Raw genomic sequence first — 23,841 nt, 5'->3', positions numbered from 1 at the left:
AGAACCTGCCTGTTCTTAAACTCTGTGCATCGGCTATTAGAGACAAGGGTACCATAGGCCTTGCATTTTAAAGCTCACGGTCGTGACCTATGGGTAGATCTCGGGAAGGTTACAGGAGGGTGGCGATAATCCAGATTGCAGGAGGAATGGCCAATGGTCACGACCAGCTTTTAAAAGTGCCGGCTGTGATGGCCGTTTTAAGATTAACGGCCATCCCGCGCGTTCCTGCCTTATCATCTAGCGCGCAAGGTGGACCGGCTCCTCCTGATGTCAGTGCACAGTCCCAGGCCAGTTATTTTCAGCAAATTCTCGAGTCCTCCCACCAGAGGCGGCGCCAGCGAGCAGGTCACACGCCCCGTACGCTGACATCACGTGTTCTGGGCCCGAGAGAGATTCCTCCATTTTGCAGCTGCCAGCAGTGCTGGAGTGAACTCCAGGGCCTCTGGTGAACAACCCATGAAGAAGCTGAAAACAGGAACAAAGCACCACAATGATGATTATTTGAGGGGTGGGTTTATAAATTGTGCCACTGCAATCAGGAGTCAAATTTCATGGGTGTTACATGTCGGGAATTACTGGCAAATGAAACTTTAAACCTCAAATTGTCAAAGACATTCTGGCGAGTTCGAGGACAAACCTCTGTAATTTTTTCAATGGATGCAGTGAGATCTTCAATCATCAGCTGAAGTCATTATCAGAAATGTAACATTGAATAACAGAGCAAGTGAGATCGTGGGGACCGAGCAGGCTCACCTGTCACATTAAAGTCAAGTGAAAATGGCGGGTCGCGAAGATCAGCCGGAGATGGTCGCAAAGGCCGCCCAGCGAGGGTCCCGAAGGATGGCCGGTTGGTAAAAATGGGACCCCGGTTAAAAAGTTTGATCCACACTGCCATAGGCTTCCTTAACCATTGTATCCAGCTGCTCTGCTACTTTAAGGTACTGGTGTACATGCACACCAAGATCCCTCCGGTCCTTCGTGCCTCCCAGCGTCCTGCCATTTATCATGTATTCTCTGGTCTTGTTTGTCCTGCCCAAGTGCATCTCTTCCAGATTGAATTCCGTTTGCCACTGATCAGTCCATCTGTGTCCTCCTGTATTCGGAGGCTATCCTCCTCAATATTTACCACCCCACCAAATTTCATATTTGCAGCAAACTTACTGATCAACCCTCCTATATTCATATCTAAAGCATTTGTATCAACCACAAACAGCAAGGGCCTCAACACTGATCCCTGTGGGAAACCACTGGATATGATCTTCCAATCAGAGGCTCGGGGCTGGTTTAGCACAGTGGACTAAACAGCAGAACAATGCCAGCAGCGCGGGTTCAATTCCCGTACCGGCCTCCCCGAACTGGTGCCGCAATGTGGCGACTTGGTGCTTTTCACAGTAACTTCATTGAAGCCTACTTGTGACAATAAGCAATTATTATTATTATTAGAAAAACACTCCTCCACCAACAGCCTCTGCTTCCTGCCACTCAGCAATTTTGGATCCAATTTGCCAAATGTCCTTCAGTCCCTTGGGCATGTGTCTTCACATCAGTCAGCCATGTGGGACCTGATGAAAAGCCTTGCTGAAGTCCAAGTAGATTATGTCAAATGCATTTCACTCATTGACACACCTGTTCATCTCTTCGAAAAATTCAATCAAGTTGGTCAGACATCTCCTCCCCTTAACCAAACCATGCTGACCTTTTAATATCTGCCTCTACAAATGCAGATTAATTCTGTGTCTCAGATTTGCTTCCAATAGTTTCCCCACCACACAGGTTAGACTGACTGGTCTGTAGTTTCCTGGTTTATCCTTTCCTCCCTTCTTCAATAATGGTACCACATTGGCGATCCTCCAGTCCGCCAGCGCCTCTCCTGTGGCCAGAGAGGAATTGAAAATTATTGCCAGTGTCCCTGCTATTTCCTCGCTTGCCTCACTCATCAGCCTGGGATACATTTCATCTGGCCCTGGAGCTTTGTCTACTTTGAAGCCTCCCACTCAGAACCTCCTCTCTGTCTATATTAATCTCTTTAGTTTTATTACATTCCTTCTCCCTGCTTTCTATACCCACACTGTCTTTCTCACGGGTGAACACTGACACAAAGTACCCATTTCGAACCCCACCTACATCCCCCGGCTCCACACTCATGTTACCACTGTGATCCATCATGGGCCTTACTCTGCCCCAAGTTATCATTTTACCCTTAATGTACTTTTAGAACAATTTAACAACTTTATTTTACCTGCCAGTATCCTTTCAGTATCTGGTGCGACCGCATTTGGAGTATTGAGTGCAATTTTAGTCGCCGCATTATCGGAAGGATGTGGAAGCATTGGAAAGGGTGCAGAGGAGATTCACCAGCATGTTGCCTGGTATGGAGGGAAGATCTTATGAGGAAAGGCTGAGGGACTGAGGCTGTTTTCGTTAGAGACAAGAAGGTTAAGCGGTGACTTAATTGAGGCATACAATAGGGCAGCACAGTGGCGCAGTGGGTTAGCCCTGCTGCCTCACGGCGCTGAGGTCCCAGGTTCGATCCTGGCACTGGGTCACTGTCCATGTGGAGTTTGCACATTCTCCCCATGTTTGCGTGGGTTTCGCGCCCACAACCCAAAGATGTGCAGGGTAGGTGGATTGGCCACACCAAATTTCCCCTTAATTGGAAAAAATGAATAGGGTACACAAAAATTTTTTTTTTTTTTTTTTAAATTGAGGCATACAGGATGATCAGAGGATTGGATAGGGTGGACAGTGAGAGCCTTTTTCCTTGGATGGTGATGTCTAGCACGAGGGAACTTAGATTTAAATTGAGGGGAGATAGATATAGGACAGAGGTAGGTTCTTTGCTAAGAGAGTAGTAAGGGCATGGAATGCCCTGCCTGCAACAGTAGTGGATTCGCCAACACTAAGGGCATTCAAATGGTCATTGGATAGACATATGGACAATAAGGGAATAGTGTAGATGGGCTTTAGAGTGGTTTCACAGGTCGGCACAACATCGAGGGCCAAAGGGCCTGTACTGCGCCGTAATGTTCTATCTTCATGTCTCCTTTTTGCTCTCCTCATTTCCGTTTTAAGTCCCCTCTTGCACATTCGATACACCTCTAGCACGTCTGCTGTTTTGAGCCCTTGATATCTGCCACAAGCCTCCCCTTTTCTACTTATCCAACGCTGTATATCCCTCAATATACATGGTTGACTGGATTTGTTGGTCCCACCCTTTTTCTTGATTGGAACATGTTGGCCGTGTACTCTCCCTATTTCCTTGTTGAATGTGTCCCACTGTTCTGTCACAGATTTACCTAATGGTGTCTGTTCCCTATCAACTCTGGCCAAATCATATCTGATCTTATTAAAATCAGCCTTCCTCCATTTGTGAACTTTGATCTCAGGTCCATCCATCTCCTTTTCCAGAACTATCTTGAATCTAATGAAGTTATGATCACTGTCTGCAAAATGCTCCCCCAACGATACTTCAACCACTTGTCCAGCTTCGTTACTGAAAATGAAGTCCAAGACCGCTCCTCTCTTGTCTGTCCTTCTACGTACTGGCTTAAAAAGTTCTCATGGATGCATTTTAAGAATTACGCTCCCTCTAAACCGTTCACACTATGACTACCCCAGTTCATATTGAGGAAGTTGCGATCCCCCACTGTTCCCACTATCACAACCCTATTACTTTTCCACTTCTCTGAAATTTGCCTCCATATTCACTCTTCTATTTCTCTCGGATGGTTAGGGGGCCAATGGAACACTCCAGCAATGTGATTGCTCCTTTTTGGTTTTTAAGTTCTTCCCATTTGGCTTCAGTATAGGTCTAATATCTGGGCCCCGCAAGGCTGCCTACTTAGCCCCTCACTATCCTCCTTGTACACACATGATTGCGTGGCAAAATTTGTTTCCAACCCCATCCACAAGTTTGCTGATGATACGATCATAGTGGGCCGAATCGCAAATAATGACGAGTCAGAATACAGGATGGAGATCGAGAACCTAGTGGAGTGGTGTAGCGACAACAACCTCTCCCTCAATGCCAGCAAATCTAAAGAGCCGGTCATTGACTTCAGAAAGCTAAGAACTGGACACACCACTGTCAGCATCGATGAGGCCAAGGTGGAGATTGTTCGCAGTTTCAAATTCCTAGTGGTTCACATCTCCAAAAATCTGTCCTGGTCCACCCACATCGACGTTACCACCAAGAAATCTCAACAGGGCCTTTACTTCCTCAGCAAACTAAGGAAATTCGGCATGTCCACATTAACTCGTCCCAACTTTTACAGATGCACCATAGAAAGCATCCTAGCTGCTGCATCACGGCCTGGTATGGCAACCGCTCGGCCCAAAACCGCAAGACACTTCAGAGAGTCGTGAACACAGCCCAGTCCATCACACGAACCTGCCTCCCATCCATTGACTCCATCTACACCACCCACTGCCTGGGGAAAGCGGCAAGCACAATCAAAGACCCCTCCCACCCGGCTTACTCACTCTTCCAACTTCTTCCATCGGGCAGGAGATACAAAAGTCTGGGAACACGCACAAACAAACTCAAACAGCTTCTTCCCCACTGTTACCAGACTCCTAAACGACCCTCTTATGGACTGACCTCATTAATACTACACCCCTGTATGCTTCACCCGATGCCGGTGTCTATGTAGTTACATTGTGTACCTTGTGTTGCCCTATTATGTATTTTCTTTTATTTCCTTTTCTTTTCATGTACTTGATGATCTGTTGAGCTGATCGCAGAAAAATATTTTTCGCTGTACCTCGGTACACGTGACAATGAACAAAATCCAATCCAGTTGAAGAGCTTTCTAAGATGTCATCTCTCCTTACTGCTGTAATTCATTCTCTGATCAAAATTGTGACACTCCCTCCTCTTTTAACTCCTGCCCTATCTCTCCTGGAGATCCTGTATCCTGGAATATTGAGATCCCAATCCTTCCCCTCTCCCAACCGTGATACAGTGACAGCAAATACATCATAACCCCATGTTCTCACTTCATCTGCCTTGTTCGTCAGACTCCCAATCTCGCTGTGATACATAACGCATACTTACTGTTTACTGCTAAGTTAGTGTGTGTGAGTTTTATCCTCAATGTCTCTGTGATATATAATGCATATTTTACTCCTTCCTGCTCAGTTACTGGTGTGTCAGAGTGAGAGAATGTGAGTGTGTGTGCGTGTGTTTTATTTTCAATATCACTCTATGATATATAACACGTATTTTACTGCTTACTGATCAGTTATTGATGAGTGAGTGTGTGTTTATGTGTGTGAGAGAGTGTGAGTGATCGCATTAATGTGTGTGACAGCGAGCGCGCGTGAGAGCGAGCGCGTGTGTGAGAGCAAGCGCGTGTGTGAGAGCGCACGCGCGTGTGAGAGCGAGCGCGCGCGTGAGAGCGAACGCGCGCGTGAGAGCGAGCGCGCGCGTGAGAGCGAGCGCGCGCGTGAGAGAGCGTGAGAGTGTGTGTGAGCATGTGTGTGTGTGTGAGCATGTGTGTGTGTGTGAGCATGTGTGTGTGTGTGAGCATGTGTGTGTGTGTGAGCATGTGTGTGTGTGTGAGCATGTGTGTGTGTGTGAGCATGTGTGTGTGTGTGAGCATGTGTTTGTGTGTGAGCATGTGTGTGTGTGTGAGCATGTGTGTGTGTGAGAGCATGTGTGTGTGTGTGTGAGCATGTGTGTGTGTGTGAGCGTGTGTGTGTGTGTGAGCATGTGTGTGTGTGAGAGCATGTGTGTGTGTGTGAGCATGTGTGTGTGTGTGAGCATGTGTGTGTGTGTGTGAGCATGTGTGTGTGTGTGTGAGCATGTGTGTGTGTGTGAGCATGTGTGTGTGTGTGAGCATGTGTGTGTGTGTGAGCATGTGTGTGTGTGTGAGCATGTGTGTGTGTGTGAGCATGTGTGTGTGTGTGAGCATGTGTGTGTGTTTGAGCATGTGTGTGTGTGTGAGCATGTGTGTGTGTGTGAGCATGTGTGTGTGTGAGCATGTGTGTGTGTGAGCATGTGTGTGTGTGAGCATGTGTGTGTGTGAGCATGTGTGTGTGTGAGCATGTTTGCATTTTACCCTCTATCTCTCTTTGATATATTGCACATATTTTCCTGTTCCTGCCCAGTTACTGGTGTGTGTATGAGAGAGTGAGTGTGTGTTTTACCATCATTGTCTCTCTGTGATAGATGATGCATATTTTACTGCTTTTTACTCAGTAACTGTTGTGTCAGAGAGTGTGAGTATCAGAAAGTGTGAATATGAAAGAGTGTGTGTGTGTGAGGGAGCATGTGCAAGTGAGTGTGTCAGTCTGATTGAGGGAGTGTGTGAGTGTGAGAAATAGTCTGCAGGAGTGTGAGTGTGTGGGGGGAGAGAGTGTGTGTTTTACCTTCATTGTCTCTCTGTGATATATAACATATTTCACTGCTCAGTAACTGGCGTGTGTGAGAGAGAGTGTGTGTGTGGGGAGAGCGCGTGTGAGCATGTGTTGTACCCTCACTGTCCCTCTGTGAAATCAGCAAGAAGTCTTGCTGGAGAGGGATAGGACCATACGGCAGGGCAAGGTTTATAATTGGGGGAGGGGGGAACTTCCGGTTGCGGCTATGCGGAGCTAAGTTGCACATTCGGCGGCTCCCGCTAAAACGGACTTTTGGGCTCTTTTCAATGCCCCCAACGGCACTTTTTCGACGTTTCCCGGTGTGGGAAGGAGTCTACAACAGCTCCCTGTCAGTATATGGCTTCAACTAGGAGCGGGGTGAAAAAAAAGGTGGTGGTGGACCCGACGAAGGTGTGAGGGAAGAAGGACAAAATGGCGGCGGGCGGAGACCAGGCAGCGTGGATGCAGTGGGCGGAAGAGCAGCAGGAGGGTATCCAGCGCTGCTTCAGAGAGAATAAAATGGACCTGCTAGAGACGATGAAGGCTTCTATTGATAAGCTGCTGGAGACACAGACGGCCCAGGGAGTGGCGATCCGCGAGGCTCGACAAAAGATCTCTGACAATGAGGACGAGATCTTAGGCCTGGCAGGAAAGGTGGAGGCGCACGAGGCGCTCCACAAGAAATGGCAGGAGCGGTTCGAGGAGATGGAGAATCGGTCGAGGTGGAAGAATCTGCGGATTCTGGGCCTCCCGGAGGGGCTGGAGGGGCCGGACGTGGGGGCCTATGTGGTCACCATGTTGAACTCGCTGATGGGAGCGGGGTCCTTCCAGGAGCCCCTGGAGCTGGAAGGGGCCCATCGAGTGCAGGCGAGGAGGCCCAAGGCTAATGAGCCTCCGCGGGCGGTGCTGGTGAGGTTCCATCGGTTCGTCGATCGGGAGTGTGTGTTCAGCTGGGCCAAGAAGGAGAGGAGCAGCAGGTGGGAGAACGCGGAGGTTCGGATATATCAGGACTGGAGAGCGGAGGTGGCGAAGAGGGGGGCCGGGTACAATCGAGCGAAGGCGGTGCTGCACAGGAAGGGGGTGAAGTTTGGCATGTTACAGCCTGAGCGACTGTGGGTTACCTACAAGGACCGGCACCACTATTTTGAGTCTCCAGAGGAGGTGTGGGCCTTTGTTCAGGCCGAGAAGTTGGACACAGATTGAGGGTCGGGACGGGCGATTGGGGACTATGGTTGATATGCTATGTTTATTTTTGTTTCGAGGGGGGGGCTTTTGTATTGCTCCGGGTTTCTTTTTCTTTGTGTTTTTTTTCTTTTGGGTCGGAGAAGGTGGCTGGGGCGGGTTGGGCACTGTTTTGGTTGGGTTGGTCGGGGGGGGCTCTTGAAGGTGAGATGGGGCCCCGCGGGGGATGGGGAGGCCTGAGTCAGGGGTGAGGGGAGAGGGCCTGTAAAAGGAGCTGCGTCAGAGGTGGCGGGGCCTGGTAGGTGGAAAGTGCGGGCTTTTTCCCACGCTGAAGACTGGAGGGGGCGGGGCCGGGGCGGGGAAGCGAGGGTTGTTTCCCGCGCTTAGAACAGAAGGGGGAGGGGGAGAGCCTATGGATGGAGACGGGAGAGGAGGGTGTGCCACACAATGGGAGGAGTCGAAGGAGAGGCGGGAGTGGCCGGGGTCAGCAGGAGACAGCTGACTTGCAGAAGTGCAATGGGGGGAGTAAATCAGCTAGGATGGGTCCTAACCGGGGGAGGGGGGTTGAGTGGGGGGGGAAATCGAGCTGCTGCTATGGTCAAGGAGGAGCTGGAGAGAGTGGGGGTGGGGGGGGACTAGACGGGGGTATGCCGGGTGTGGGGTGTGGGCACGTGGCTGGCCAAGGAGGGGCCATGGCTAGTCGGCGGGAGAGGGGGGCGGGTAGCCCCCTGATCCGGCTGATAACCTGGAATGTAAGGGGACTGAATGGGCCGATTAAGCGGGCCCGCATGTTCGCACACCTGAAGGGGCTCAAGGCGGATGTGGTTATGCTTCAGGAGACACACCTGAAGGTGGCAGACCAAGTAAGATTGAGGAAAGGGTGGGTAGGTCAGGTGTTTCACTCGGGGCTGCATGCCAAAAATCGAGGGGTGGCGATCTTGGTGGGAAGGAAGGTGTCGTTTGAGGCGTCGAGCATTGTGGCAGATAATGGCGGCAGGTACATGATGGTAAGTGGTAAGTTGCAGGGAGAGCGGGTGGTACTGGTCAATGTGTATGCCCCAAACTGGGACGATGCGGGTTTTATGCGGCGTATGTTGGGTCGGATCCCAGGCTTGGAAGTGGGGGGCCTGATCATGGGGGGAGACTTTAACACGGTGCTGGACCCGACACTGGATCGCTCCAGGTCTAGGACGGGTAGGAAGCCGGCGGCGGCTAGAGTGCTGAGGGGGGTTTATGGACCAGATGGGAGGGGTGGACCCTTGGGGATTTGCAAGGCCGGGGGCTAGGGAATTTTCATTCTTCTCACATGTCCATAAGGGTTATTCCCGAATCGACTTTTTCATCTCGAGTTGGGCGTTGATAGCGAGAGTAGAGGATACTCAGTATTCGGCAATAGCCATTTAGGACCACGCCCCGAATTGGGTGGACTTGGAGATGGGGGAGGAGAGGGATCAGCGCCCGCTGTGGCGCTCGGAGGTGGGGCTGTTGGCGGACGAGGAGGTGAGCGAGTGGGTCCGAGGAAGTATAGAGAGGTACCTGGAGACCAACGCCAACGGGGAGGTCCGAGTGGGGATGGTATGGGAGGCACTGAAGGCGGTGGTGAGGGGAGAGCTGAACTCCATTAGGGCCCACAAGGAGCGGAGGGAGTGGGGACAGAGGCTGGTGGGGGAGATGGTGAGGGTAGACAGGAGGTATGCGGAGGAGCCCGAGGAAGGATTGTTGAGGAAGAGGCGCAGCCTCCAGGCCGAATTCGACCTGGTGACCACCAGGAAGGCGGAGGTGCCGTGGAGGAAGGCCCAGGGGGCGATTTACGAGTATGGGGAAAAGGCAAGCCGGATGCTGGCACATCAGCTTCAGAAGCAGGACGCAGCTAAGTTAAGGACAGTGGGGGGGGGGGGGGGGGGGGGGGGGGCGCGGAGTGGAGCGGGCATCAATGGGGTCTTCAGGGACTTCTACGAGGAATTGTACCGATCCGAGCCCACGGGAGGAGGGAGGGATGGGCCGCTTCCTGGACCAATTGAGGTTTCCAAAGGTGGAAGAGGGACTGGTGGCGGGATTTGGGGCCCCAATTGGGCTGGAGGAGCTGATCAAAGGGATAGGAAGCATGCAGGCAAGGTAGGAACCGGGGCCGGACGGTTTCCCGGTCCAATTCTTGAAAACATATCTGGACCTGTTGGGCCCGCTGTTAGTTAGGACCTTCAATGAGGCAAGGGAGGAGGGGGCTTTGCCCCCGACGATGTCCCGGGCACTGATCTCCTTGATCCTGAAGCGGGCAAGGATCCCCTGCAGTGTGGGTCTTACAGACTGATTTCCTTGCTAAATGTAGATGCCAAGGTGCTGGCGTAGGTCTTAGCCACGAGGATTGTGTGCCGCAGATCATCCATGAAGACCAGATGGGGTTTGTGAAGGGGAGGCAGTTGAACGCGAATGTGCGGAGGCTTTTGAACGTTATCATGATGCCGGCGAGGGAGGGGGAGGCGGAAATAGTGGTAGCGATGGACGCTGAGAAAGCCTTCGATAGGGTAGAGTGGGGGTATCTGTGGGAGGTGCTGAAGAGGTTTGGGTTTGGGGAGGGGTTTGTCAGGTGGGTTAGGCTGTTGTATGAGGTCCCGATGGCGAGTGTGGCCACAAACAGGAAGAGGTCAGAGTACTTTCGGTTGCACCGAGGGATGAGACAGGGGTGTCCCCTATCCCCACTGCTCTTCGCACTGGCGATTGAACCCCTGGCTATGGCACTGAGGGAGTCAAGGAACTGGAGGGGGTTGGTGCGTGGTGGGGAGGAGCATAGGGTGTCACTTTATGCGGACGACCTGCTGCTGTCTGTGATGGACCCGGTGGGAGGAATGCCAGAAGTAATTAGGATTCTTAGGGAATTCAGGGACTTTTCGGGGTACATCCTCAACATGGGGAAGAGCGAGCTGTTCGTAGTTCATCCAGGGGACCAGGAGAGGGGGATTGGCGAGCTCCCACTAAAAAAGGCGGAGAGGAGCTTCATGTATCTGGGAGTCCAGGTGGCCAGGAGCTGGGGGGCCCTGCATAGGCTTAACTTTACAAGGCTGGTGGAGCAAATGGAGGAGGAGTTCAAGAGGTGGGACGCGTTGCCGCTGTCCTTGGCGGGTAGGGTGCAGTCAATCAAAATGACGGTGCTCCCAAGGTTTTTATTCCTGTTCCAGTGCCTCCCAGTGTTTATCCCGAAGGCTTTTTCAGGCGGGTTAACAGGAGTATAATGGGGTTTGTGTGGGCGCGACGGACCCCGAGGGTGAGATGGGTGTTCCTGGAGCGGAGGAGAGATAGGGGGGCATAGACTGGTGATGCCCAACCTCTGTGGATACTACTGGGCCGCCAATGCGACGATGGTGCGCAAGTCAGTGATGGAGGGGGAGGGGGCCGCATGGAAGAGGCTGGAGATGGCATCTTGTGTGGGTATGAGACTGGGGGCGCTGGCAACGGCACCGCTGCTGCTCCCTCCAAGGAGGTATACCACGAGCCCGGTGGTGGTGGCTGCCCTCAAAATTTGGGGGCAGAGGAGGCGAAAGAGGCCGGAATTCTGGTCTTTGCATCCCTGGTAGCCCGGCGAAGGATTCTTCTTCAGTGGAAGGATGCGAGGCGGCCAAGTGTCGAATCCTGGATCAACGATATAGCGGGGTTTATTAAGTTGGAGAGGGTGAAATTCGCCTTGAGAGGGTCGGTACAAGGGTTCTTTAGGCAGTGGCAACCGTTCTTAGACTTCCTGGCAGAGCGGTAGACATTGGTTAATGGCAGCAGCAACTCGGGCGGGGGGGGTTCACTTTATTTTTTTTGTTTTTGTTATTTACACTGGAGGGTCTGAGGGGTTGGATATACTTGTTGTATTAAGTCAGGGTGTCAATGTTAATTTATATTTATGTACAGGGCGGGAGGGGGATATGGAGGGTTGTTTTTCTGGACTGTGTTTTGTACTTAACCCTGTTGGGTTTCTTTTTCATTTTGTTATTGATATTTTATGAAAACCTTTAATAAAAATTATTTTTTAAAAAATAATAATAATTGTGGGAGGGGTAATGATGATGCGATTAGGCAAGAATTCGGAAGCATTAGATGGGAACAGAAACTGTCAGGGAAAAGCACAAATGAAAAGTGGAGCTTGGTCAAGGAACAAATACTGCGTGTCCTTGATAGGCATGTCCCTGTCTGGCAGGGAGCAAATGGCTGTGAGAGGGGACCATGGTTCACAAAAGAGGTTGAATGTCATGTCAAGAGGAAAAAGGAAGCGTATGTAAGGATGAGAAAACAAGGTTCAGTAGGGTCGCTTGAGGGTTAGAAAGTAGCAAGGAATGAGCTTAAAAAAGGGCTTAGGAGAGCGAGGAGGGGGCATGAGAAGTCCTTGGCGGGTCGGATCAATGAAAACCCCAAGGCTTTTTCCTCTTATGTGAGAAATAAAAGAATGACCAGGGTCAGGTTAGGGCCGGTCAAGGACAGTAGTGGAAACTTCTGTGTGGCATCAGAAGAGACAGGAGAGGCGTTGAATGAATACTTTTCTTCAGTGTTCACCAAAGAGAGGGGCTATGTTTTTGAGGATGAGTGTGTGAGACAGGCGGGTAGGCTGGAGGAGGTAGATGTTCTGAGGGAAGATTTATGAGGAATTTTGAAAAATCTGAGAGGCAACATGTCCCCTGAGCCAGATGGGAAATATCCTCGGTTTCTTTAGGAGGCATGGGATGAGATTGCAGAGCCTTTGGCTTTGATCTTTGGGTCCTCACTGTCCACGGGGATAGTGCCAGAGGACCGGAGAGTGGCGAATGTTGTTCCTCTGTTCAAAAAAGGCAATAGGAATGACCCTAGTAATTATAGGCCGGTTAGTCTTACTTCGGTGGTCGGTAGGTTAGTAGAAAGGGTCCTGAGGGATAGGTTTAATGACCATGTGGAAAGATGCAGCTTAATCCGGGATTGTCAACAAGGTTCGTGAAGGGTCTTGCCTCACAAATTTGATTGAATTCTTTGAGGAGCGAAGTGTGCAGATGAAAGTAGAGCAGTTGATGTACTATACATGGATTTCAGTAAGGTTTTTGATGAGGTTCCCCATGGTCAGCTCATGAAGAAAGTAAGGAGGTATGGGATCGAGGGAAATTTGGCCAATTCGATAAGTAACTGGCTATCACATAGAAGACAGAGGGTGGTGGTGGATGGAAAATTTTCAGACTGGAGACCAGTTACCAGCGGTGTACCACAGGGAGTAGTGCTGGGTCCTCTGCTATTTGTGATTTTTATCAATGACTTGGAGGAGGGGGCTGAAGGGTGGGTCAGTAAATTTGCTGATGACACCAAGATTGATGGAGTAGTGGATGAGGTGGAGGGCTGTTGTAGGCTGCAAAGAGACATTGATAAGATGCAGAGCTGGGCCGCAAAATGGCAGATGGAGTTTAACCCCTGATAAGTGCGAGGTGATTCATTTTGGTCGGACAAATTTGAATGCGGATTACAGGGTCAACGGTAGGGTTCAGAGGAATGTGGAGGAACAGAGAGATCTTGGGGTTCATGTCCACAGATCTTGAAGGTTGCCACTCAAGTGGACAGAGCCGTGAAGAAGATCTATAGCGTGTTAGTGTTTATTACCAGGGGCTTGTGTTTAAGAGCCGTGGGGTTATGCTGCAATTTACACGACCCTGATGAGACCACATTTGGAGTATTGTATGCAGTTCTGGTCACCTTATTATTGGAAGGATGTGGAAGTATTGGAAAGGGTGCAGAGGAGATTTACCAGGATACTGCCTGGATTGGAGGGTAGGTCTTATGAGGAAAGGTTGATGGATCTAGAGCTTTTCTCATAGGAGTGAAGGAGGATGAGAGGCGACTTAATAGAGGTTTATAAGATGATGAGGGGGATAGATAGAGCGGACGTTCTGAGACTATTTCCTCGGGAGGATGTAGCTGTTACAAGGGGGCATAACTATAAGGTTTGGGGTGGGAGATATAGGAGGGATGTCCGAGGTAGTTTCTTTACTCAGAGAGTGGTTAGAGTGTGGAATGGACTGCCTGCTGTGATAGTGGAGTCGGACATTTAGGAACTTTCAAGCGGTTATTGGATAGGCACATGGAGCACACCAGAATGACAGGGAGTGGGATACTTTGATCTTGGTTTCGGACAAAGCCCGGCACAACATCGAGGGCCGAAGGGCCTGTTCTGTGCTGTACTGTTCTATGTTCTAACAACACCAGGTTCAAGTCCCACAGGTGGTGCTTCAAAACAAACCTTTTGGACTTTAACCTGGTGTTGTAAGACTTCTTACTGTGCTCACCGTAGTCCAACGGCAGCATCTCCACATCATCTCTGTGATATATAACATATTTTACTGCTTAGTAACAGGTGTTGGAGAGTGTGCGAGTGTGTGTTTTACCCTGACTGTCTGTCTATCATATACAACATATTTTGCTGCTCACTGCTCAGTTGCTGGAGTGTGTGAGTATGTGAGAGTGGCGAGAGTGTGTTTTACCCTCACTGTCCCCCTGAGACATACAATGCATATTTAACTGCTTACTGCTCAGTGACTGGTGTGTGAGAGAGCATGAGTGTGTGTGAGAGATAGTGCCTGTATGGAGAGTGTGAAGGTGTGATTTGCCCTCATTGTTTCTCCGTGATATATGATGCTCACTGGTGTGTGTGAGAGAGTGTGTGTGTATGAGTGGGTGCTTTATCCTCACTGTCACTCTATGGTACATAACATATATTTTACTGCTTACTGCTCAGTTAATGGTTTATGAGTGTGTGCGTGAGTGAGAGAGTGTGTGTGAGATTCTCAGTGATGTCTAAAACCTTGTAATATTCAGTTAACGGTGTGTGTGTGTGAGAGAGAGAGTGTGAGCAGAAGAGTGTGTGTGGGTGTCAGTTTTAAGACCATAAGACATAGGAGCGGAAGTAAGGCCATTCGGCCCATCGAGTCCACTCCACCATTCAATCATGAGACCACATTTGGAGTATTGTATGCAGTTCTGGTCACCTTATTATTGGAAGGATGTGGAAGTATTGGAAAGGGTGCAGAGGAGATTTACCAGGATACTGCCTGGATTGGAGGGTAGGTCTTATGAGGAAAGGTTGATGGATCTAGAGCTTTTCTCATAGGAGTGAAGGAGGATGAGAGGCGACTTAATAGAGGTTTATAAGATGATGAGGGGGATAGATAGAGCGGATAGGATAGAGATGATGAGGGGATAGATAGTAAGTTTGCTAGTGTCACACGGGAGGGTTTAAACTAGTATGGCAGGGGGGTGGGCATGGGAGCAATAGGTCAGAAGGTGAGAGCATTGAGGGAGAACTAGGGAATAGGGACAGTGTGGCTCTGAGGCAGCGCAGACGGGGAGAAGTTGCTGAACACAGCGGGTCTGGTGGCCTGAAGTGCATATGTTTTAATGCAAGGAGCATTACGGGTAAGGCAGATGAACTTAGAGCTTGGATTACTACTTGGAACTATGATGTTGTTGCCATTACAGAGACCTGGTTGAGGGAAGGGCAGGATTGGCAGCTAAACGTTCCAGGATTTAGATGTTTCAGGCGGGATAGAGGGGGATGTAAAAGGGGAGGCGGAGTTGCGCTACTTGTTCAGGAGAGTATCACAGCTATACAGCGAGAGGACACCTCAGAGGGCAGTGAGGCTATATGGGTAGAGATCAGGAATAAGAAGGGTGCAGTCACAATGTTGGGGGTATACTACAGGCCTCCCAACAGCCAGCGGGAGATAGAGGAGCAGATAGGTAGACAGATTTTGGAAAAGAGTAAAAACAACAGGGTTGTGGTGATGGGAGACTTCAACTTCCCCAATATTGACTGGGACTCACTTAGTGCCAGGGGCTTAGACGGGGCAGAGTTTGTAAGGAGCATCCAGGAGGGCTTCTTAAAACAATATGTAAACAGTCCAACTAGGGAAGGGGCGGTACTGGACCTGGTATTGGGGAATGAGCCCGGCCAGGTGGTAGATGTTTCAGTAGGGGAGCATTTCGGTAACAGTGACCACAATTCAGTAAGTTTTAAAGTACTGGTGGACAAGGATAAGAGTGGTCCGAGGATGAATGTGCTAAATTGGGGGAAGGCTAATTATAACAATATTAGGCGGGAACTGAAGAACATAGATTGGGGGCGGATGTTTGAGGGCAAATCAACATCTGACATGTGGGAGGCTTTCAAGTGTCAGTTGAAAGGAATACAGGACAGGCATGTTCCTGTGAGGAAGAAAGATAAATACGGCAATTTTCGGGAACCTTGGATGACGAGTGATATTGTAGGCCTCGTCAAAAAGAAAAAGGAGGCATTTGTCAGGGCTAAAAGGCTGGGAACAGACGAAGCCTGTGTGGCATATAAGGAAAGTAGGAAGGAACTTAAGCAAGGAGTCAGGAGGGCTAGAAGGGGTCATGAAAAGGCATTGGCAAATAGGGTTAAGGAAAATCCCAAGGCTTTTTACACTTACATAAAAAGTAAGAGGGTAGCCAGGGAAAGGGTTGGCCCACTGAAGGATAGGCAAGGGAATCTATGTGTGGAGCCAGAGGAAATGGGCGAGGTACTAAATGAATACTTTGCATCAGTATTCACCAAAGAGAAGGAATTGGTAGATGTTGAGTCTGGAGAAGGGGGTGTAGATAGCCTGGGTCACATTGTGATCCAAAAAGACGAGGTGTTGGGTGTCTTAAAAAATATTAAGGTAGATAAGTCCCCAGGGCCGGATGGGATCTACCCCAGAATACTGAAGGAGGCTGGAGAGGAAATTGCTGAGGCCTTGACAGAAATCTTTGGATCCTCGCTGTCTTCAGGGGATGTCCCGGAGGACTGGAGAATAGCCAATGTTGTTCCTCTGTTTAAGAAGGGTGGCAGGGATAATCCCGGGAACTACAGGCCGGTGAGCCTTACTTCAGTGGTAGGGAAATTACTGGAGAGAATTCTTCGAGACAGGATCTACTCCCATTTGGAAGCAAATGGACGTATTAGTGAGAGGCAGCACGGTTTTGTGAAGGGGAGGTCGTGTCTCACTAACTTGATAGAGTTTTTCGAGGAGGTCACTAAGATGATTGATGCAGGTAGGGCAGTAGATGTTGTCTATATGGACTTCAGTAAGGCCTTTGACAAGGTCCCTCATGGTAGACTAGTACAAAAGGTGAAGTCACACGGGATCAGGGGTGAACTGGCAAGGTGGATACAGAACTGGCTAGGCCATAGAAGGCAGAGGGTAGCAATGGAGGGATGCTTTTCTAATTGGAGGGCTGTGACCAGTGGTGTTCCACAGGGATCAGTGCTGGGACCTTTGCTCTTTGTAGTATATATAAATGATTTGGAGGAAAATGTAACTGGTCTGATTAGTAAGTTTGCAGACGACACAAAGGTTGGTGGAATTGCGGATAGCGATGAGGACTGTCTGAGGATACAGCAGGATTTAGATTGTCTGGAGACTTGGGCGGAGAGATGGCAGATGGAGTTTAACCTGGACAAATGTGAGGTAATGCATTTTGGAAGGGCTAATGCAGGTAGGGAATATACAGTGAATGGTAGAACCCTCAAGAGTATTGAAAGTCAAAGAGATCTAGGAGTACAGGTCCACAGATCACTGAAAGGGGCTACGCAGGTGGAGAAGGTAGTCAAGAAGGCATACGGCATGCTTGCCTTCATTGGCCGGGGCATTGAGTATAAGAATTGGCAAGTCATGTTGCAGCTGTATAGAACCTTAGTTAGGCCACACTTGGAGTATAGTGTTCAATTCTGGTCGCCACACTACCAGAAGGATGTGGAGGCTTTAGAGAGGGTGCAGAAGAGATTTACCAGAATGTTGCCTGGTATGGAGGGCATAAGCTATGAGGAGCGATTGAATAAACTCGGTTTGTTCTCACTGGAACGAAGGAGGTTGAGGGGCGACCTGATAGAGGTATACAAAATTATGAGGGGCATAGACAGAGTGGATAGTCAGAGGCTTTTCCCCAGGGTAGAGGGGTCAATTACTAGGGGGCATAGGTTTAAGGTGAGAGGGGCAAAGTTTAGAGTAGATGTACGAGGCAAGTTTTTTACACAGAGGGTAGTGGGTGCCTGGAACTCACTACCGGAGGTGGTAGTGGAGGCAGGGACGATAGGGACATTTAAGGGGCATCTTGACAAATATATGAATAGGATGGGAATAGAAGGATACGGACCCAGGAAGTGTAGAAGATTGTAGTTTAGTCGGGCAGTATGGTCGGCACGGGCTTGGAGGGCCGAAGGGCCTGTTCCTGTGCTGTACATTTCTTTGTTCTTTGTTCTTTGTATGGCTGATTTCAACTCCATTTACCCGCTCTCTCTCCTTAGCCCTTAATTCCTCGAGAAATCAAGAATTGATCAACTTCTGTCTTAAAGACACTCAACGTCCCGGCCTCCACCGCCCTCTGTGGCAATGAATTCCACAGACCCACCACTCTCTGACTGAAGACATTTCTCCTCACCTCTGTTCTAAAGTGACTCCCTTTTATTCTAAGGCTGTGCCCCCGGGTCCTAGTCTCCCCTGCTAATGGAAACAACTTCCCTACATCCACCCTATCTAAGCCATTCATTATCTTGTAAGTTTCTATTAGATCTCCCCTCAACCTCCTAAACTCCAATGAATATAATCCCAGGATCCTCAGACGTTCATCGTATGTTAGGCCTACCATTCCTGGGATCATCCGTGTGAATCTCCGCTGGACCCGCTCCAGTGCCAGTATGTCCTTCCTGAGGTGTGGGGCCCAAAATTGCTCACAGTATTCTAAATGGGGCCTAACTAATGCTTTATAAAGCTTCAGAAGTACATCCCTGCTTTTATATTCCAAGCCTCTTGATGTGAAAGTGTACGAACTCAGCAATAGCATGATGGGAAAAATAGCCAATTTATGTAACCAAGTGTAGGACAGCTGTGTCAGCTAAGTGCCAAGATCAGACCCTGACAAACTAGACAAAGCTAAGAATCCACATAATTGTATCATACAAGGCCAGAAGAGGGAAAATAGTGCCTGACCTTATTAAAACCTGGTAACAAAGCCACGATCTAGGAATGTCCTAATAACACAACCTCCTCATGTCCTAGGTTCATCTGCGTCAAGGCATCATGAGGGCAGAGGTAAAAACAAAATAGGACCACGTCTTAAACCCTCTAAAGACAAAATACTGCAAATAAGCCGAGTCAGGGTCTTTCCATGACAACATGTTTGATCAGAAGTTATGACTGTATTGACATTTTTGAACAAGGTCTGTTTTTGTAAAATGATACAGCTTTTGTATAAATATTGAACGTTTTCTCCATGTCTTTGCGAGCTTGAGAAAGAATGAGCAGGTTTACCTTAACAGCTCTCTCTCTCTCTAACCTGTAGCCATCTGCATGCAGACTTTGGTCAATAAAGACAAAGTTAGTTTTATCGAAACCAAGGTGTAAAGTTGTTTTTGTCACAGTCTTGAAGTAGGAAAGATTTTAAAAGACGACATTGCATTTGCATGAATGACAACATTGCATTTGCTTTCTTAATTACGGACTCAACCTGCAAGTTTACCTTTAGCGAATCCTGGACCAGGACTCCCAAGTCCCTTTGCACTTCAGCATTATGAATTTTGTCACCGTTTAGAAAATAGTCCATGCCTCTATTCTTTTTTCCAAAGTGCAAGACCTCGCACTTGCCCACATTGAATTTCATCAGCCATTTCTTGGACCACTCTCCTAAACTGTCTAAATCTTTCTGCAGCCTCCCCACCTCCTCCATACTACCTCCCCTCCACCTATCTTTGTATTATCGGCAAACTTAGCCAGAATGCCCCCAGTCCCGTCATCTAGATCGTTAATATATAAAGAAAACAGCTGTGGCCCCAACACTGAACCCTGCGGGACACCACTCGTCACTGGTTGCCATTCCGAAAAAGAACCTTTTATCTCAACTCTCTGCCTTCTGCCTGACAGCCAATCGTAAATCCATGTTAGTACCTTGCCTCGAATACCATGGGCATTTATTTTACTCAGCAGTCTCCCGTGAGGCACCTTATCTAAGGCCTTTTGGAAGTCAAGATAGATAACATCCATTGGCTCTCCTTGGTCTAACCTATTTGTCATCTCTTCAAAGAACAGGTTTGCGAGGCACGACCTCCCCTTACTAAATCCATGCTGACTTGTCCTAATCCGACCCTGCACTTCCAAGAATTTTTCTCCTCATTGTCTCCGTGATACATAAGGCATATATTAGTTTATGCTGCTCAGTTACTAATATGTTTGAGAGTGGGTGTGCGTGAGAGAGAGTTGGTGTGTGTGCAAGAGGGGAGTGGGCGTGCGTGTGTGAGAGAGAGTAGGCGTGCGTGTGTGAGAGAGAGTGGGCGTGCGTGCGCGAGAGAGAGCGGGTGTGCGCGAGAGAGGGCGGGTGCGCGCGAGAGAGGGCGGGTGCGCGCGAGAGAGGGCGGGTGCGCGCGAGAGAGGGCGGGTGCGCGCGAGAGAGGGCGGGTGCGCGCGAGAGAGGGCGGGTGCGCGCGAGAGAGGGCGGGTGCGCGCGAGAGAGGGCGGGTGCGCGCGAGAGGGGGCGGGTGCGCGCGAGAGGGGGCGGGTGCGCGCGAGAGAGGGCGGGTGCGCGCGAGAGAGGGCGGGTGCGCGCGAGAGAGGGCGGGTGCGCGCGAGAGAGGGCGGGTGCGCGCGAGAGAGGGCGGGTGCGCGCGAGAGAGGGCGGGTGCGCGCGAGAGAGGGCGGGTGCGCGCGAGAGAGGGCGGGTGCGCGCGAGAGAGGGCGGGTGCGCGCGAGAGAGGGCGGGTGCGCGCGAGAGAGGGCGGGTGCGCGCGAGAGAGGGCGGGTGCGCGCGAGAGAGGGCGGGTGTGCGCGAGAGAGAGCGGGTGTGCGCGAGAGAGTGCGGGTGTGCGCGAGAGGGAGCGGGTGTGCGCGAGAGGGAGCGGGTGTGCTCGAGAGGGAGCGGGTGTGCTCGAGAGGGAGCGGGTGTGCGCGAGAGGGAGCGGGTGTGCGCGAGAGAGAGTGGGCACGCATGAGAGAGTGTGGGTGTGTGTGTGAGAGAGTGGGTGTGCGTGAGAGAGAGTGGGCGAGCGTGAGAGAGAGTGGGTGTGCGAGCGAGTGAGCCTATGTGTATTTAACCCTCATTGTCTCTCTTTGATATATAACACATATTTTGCTGTTGCTGCTCAGTTACTGGGGTGTGTGGTGAGTGTGTGAGAGAGAGAGTGAGAATCTATTTGACCATCACTGTCTCTGTGATATATGATGCATATTTTACTGCTCACTGCTCAGTTACTGTTGTGAGAGTGTGTGAATATGAGAGTATGTGAATATGAGAGTGTGTGTGTGAGAGAATGTGCCACTGTGTGTTTGGGAGTATCTGAGTGTGAGAAATAGTCTGCGTGAGTGTGTGTGTTTTACCTTCATTGTCTCGGTGATAAAAAACACATATTTTACTGCTCAGTTACTGGTGTGCGAATGTGTGTTTTACCCCCACTGTCCCTCTGCGATATAAAACGCATATTTAACTGCTTACTGCTCAATGACTGGTGTGTATGTGTGTGTGTGTGAGAGAGAGTCTGTGAGAGAAGGAACAAGAGTGTGAGAGAGAGAGCGTGAGTGTGTGTGAGAGTTAAAATATGTGAGTGTGTGCGCTTTACCCTCACTGTCCATGATGCATAACACATATTTTACAGCTTACTGCTCAGTTACTGCTGTGTGACTGAGTGAGAGAGTGTGAGTGAGAGAGTGAGTGCATGTTTTACCCTCACTGTATCTCTGTGGTATATATCACATATTTAATTGATTACTGCTCAGTGACTGGTGTGTGTATCAGAGGGAGAGTGTGTGTGTGTGTGAGAGAGAGTGTGTGAGTGAGTGTGTATTAACCTCACAGTCTCTGTGATATACAATTAATATATTCTTGATTACTGCTCAGTTATTGATTTGTGAGTGTGTGGGAGAGACAGTGCGTGGGTGTGTGAGAGTGTGTGAGAGACAGAGTGTGAGTGAGTGTGTATAAACCTCTCTGTTTATGTGTGCGATATGACATATTTTACTGCTTAATGCTCAGTTAATGGTGTGAGAGTCCCTGTGATATACACTGCATATATAGTGCTTCCTGCTGAGTTACTTGTCAGTGAGCATGTGCATAAGAAAACGCGAGTGTGTTTTTTACCCTCACTGTCTATTTGTGATATATGGCATATTTTACTGCTTCTTGCTCAGTTGTTGGTGTCTGAATGTGTGAGAGTGTGTTTTCCACGGTAGCTGTCTGTCTCTGTTACAAGTGTGAGGGAAAAAATTAATTTGATTCTCTAACTCCTGTCTCTGTGCTTGCATTTGTAGCTGTCTGTCTCTGTTATGGGATTCTGGGTTTAATCTCCGTCTGTAATATTATTTACAGATACACGAGAGGACAGGTAATCTCAGTCTGTCCACCTCTCTGATGTGCAAGATTTTACTGTGTTTTCTGTACTTGTCAATATCTGTTTTGTGAGTTAAGGGTGAACATTCTGTTCAGTATTGATCCTCCATTATTACTTTTAGTGATAACATTGATATGTTAAATGATCTATTTCCATGTCTGTTTCATGAGAATGACACTGTACCATTATATCTGAGATTGTGTGAGATATTTGGATTGGAATTTAATATTTTGTTTTGGGAGGTGTCTCGGTAGAAGTTTATGATGAATTCGGCCCTTTTCAATAAGCTGTACTATCCGACCTTCCACTTGTATCAAAGGTTCACAACTTGTGAGAATGAAGGATGGCCTTACAATTTGATAAGTGTCCCTTTGGAGAACTATTTCAATGTATCATTTTTCTGTTAATGCCTCATTCAAGTGTTTTGCTTCTGATATATTTTAAACTAAGAAAGTTACAAAAAAGTGCCAATGGATACTTGCACATTGATTGCTGAATCTATAGCCTAATTAATATTATACTGATTACTTTACAGATGAAACGCTGTTGTCAAAAGTTGATCCAACATTCCATGAGAGAGTAGGGGTGAATTGTGGAAAATTATGCCACCTGTCCTCTCGTGTATCTGTAAATAATATTTACATTTTCTCCAGAAGTCCAGATTTACTTGAATTTCTTCAATTGGATAATGAGGACTGTTGGATTGGACATGTTCATCTGGGACTTGAGGTCTCTGCGAGTCTGTCTGCTTCTGCTCAGTGACGGTGGAGCTGATGTTGTGTCTGTGTCTCTGCAATGTTGCATTAATATTGTACTTACAGTCAGTTAGAAGGAGACGGCTGCACATTCACGTTGCTGAGGAATCATCATCATCATCTTGGAACTCATCTTTTCATCTGTTGAACTAGGAAGAAGAAAACAAATTTCATGTAAGTTAGGGTCAGATGAGACCAATGATAGATCAATGCATTCTTTCAACTGATAATCAGTAAAATAAAGAAAATACTCTCCAAATCCTAACCCAGAATCAGACAAATAAGCCAGGCCCAGAAAGAGCTCTCCCTCCCCCCCGCTCACTCCAAGTCCCGGAACAAGATCGTGCTCCGCTGCGCCTCTTGCAAACAGCCCCCGATTCTCCCTGAACTCCCCCCGAGTCAGTAATGATCTCTGAGCCTCTTTGCTCACACTCCCAGATGGAGGTGCTGCTGCAATGAGAACGCTGTTTCCTCGCTGACCTGGGCCCTGACATTGACATTTCCCTCAGTTTCAACAAAGCGATTCCACTCACTGACCAAATGGAGAGTGTGTGGGGGAGGGGCTGCGCATGCGCTTCATCTCAGAGTGACGTCGTTGGGGCGTGGTTCACCGGGCATGCGCACATCCCCGCAGCAATTCCGCATTGAGAATCAATGGGAGTATTCCCCATTTCACTGTCATCACATGTGGAGCAAAACCTCCTTTCGAGCCCGTGTTGGGGGGACTGTGTGTGTGGCTGCAAGTGGCCCTGCGCCCTCGGGCTCAACCAATCACCTTTGTAGCTGTGTGTTTGTCCCAATGTGAGGTTCAATTTGCAGTCATTGCCTGCAGCTTGTTTGTTATTACTCTGTCACTCAGCCCCTGAAACTCTCACTTTCTGCAAACTACCTTTCCACTGAACCACAGAATTACTACAGTGTGAAGGAGGCAATTCGGCCCATCGAGTCTGCAGCGACCCTCTGAAAGAGCACCCCAGCTCCGCCCACTCGCCGCCTTATCCCCATAAACCCGTAACCCCACTGAACCGACACAGCGGGAATTCACCATTGCCGACCCACATAACCTGCACATCTATGGCCTGTGGGAGGAAATCGGAGCACCCGGAGGTAACCCACCTACACACACAGGGAGAACATGCAAACGCGAGACAGGCAGTCACTCAACGCGGGTCCCTGCCACAGTGAGGC

At 49.3% G+C, this 23,841-nt stretch overlaps 1 long non-coding RNA gene across 1 annotated transcript in view; it reads right to left on the bottom strand.

Annotated features, from left to right (window-relative positions):
* LOC140400144 (uncharacterized) overlaps nt 1–23,178 on the bottom strand; it is a 157,903-nt gene extending 134,725 nt beyond the window's left edge. The window contains exons 1-2 of the long non-coding RNA XR_011938062.1: nt 23,134–23,178; nt 22,718–22,802 (exon numbers count right to left, since the gene is read on the bottom strand). This is a non-coding gene — a long non-coding RNA (uncharacterized lncRNA). The remainder of the gene's footprint in view (nt 1–22,717; nt 22,803–23,133) is intronic.
* Nucleotides 23,179–23,841: the final 663 nt, after the last annotated feature.

Source organism: Scyliorhinus torazame, chromosome 24, assembly GCF_047496885.1.
Source record: "Scyliorhinus torazame isolate Kashiwa2021f chromosome 24, sScyTor2.1, whole genome shotgun sequence".
Lineage (NCBI taxonomy): Eukaryota > Metazoa > Chordata > Chondrichthyes > Carcharhiniformes > Scyliorhinidae > Scyliorhinus > Scyliorhinus torazame.
This window is presented reverse-complemented; position numbering and strand designations above follow the sequence as displayed.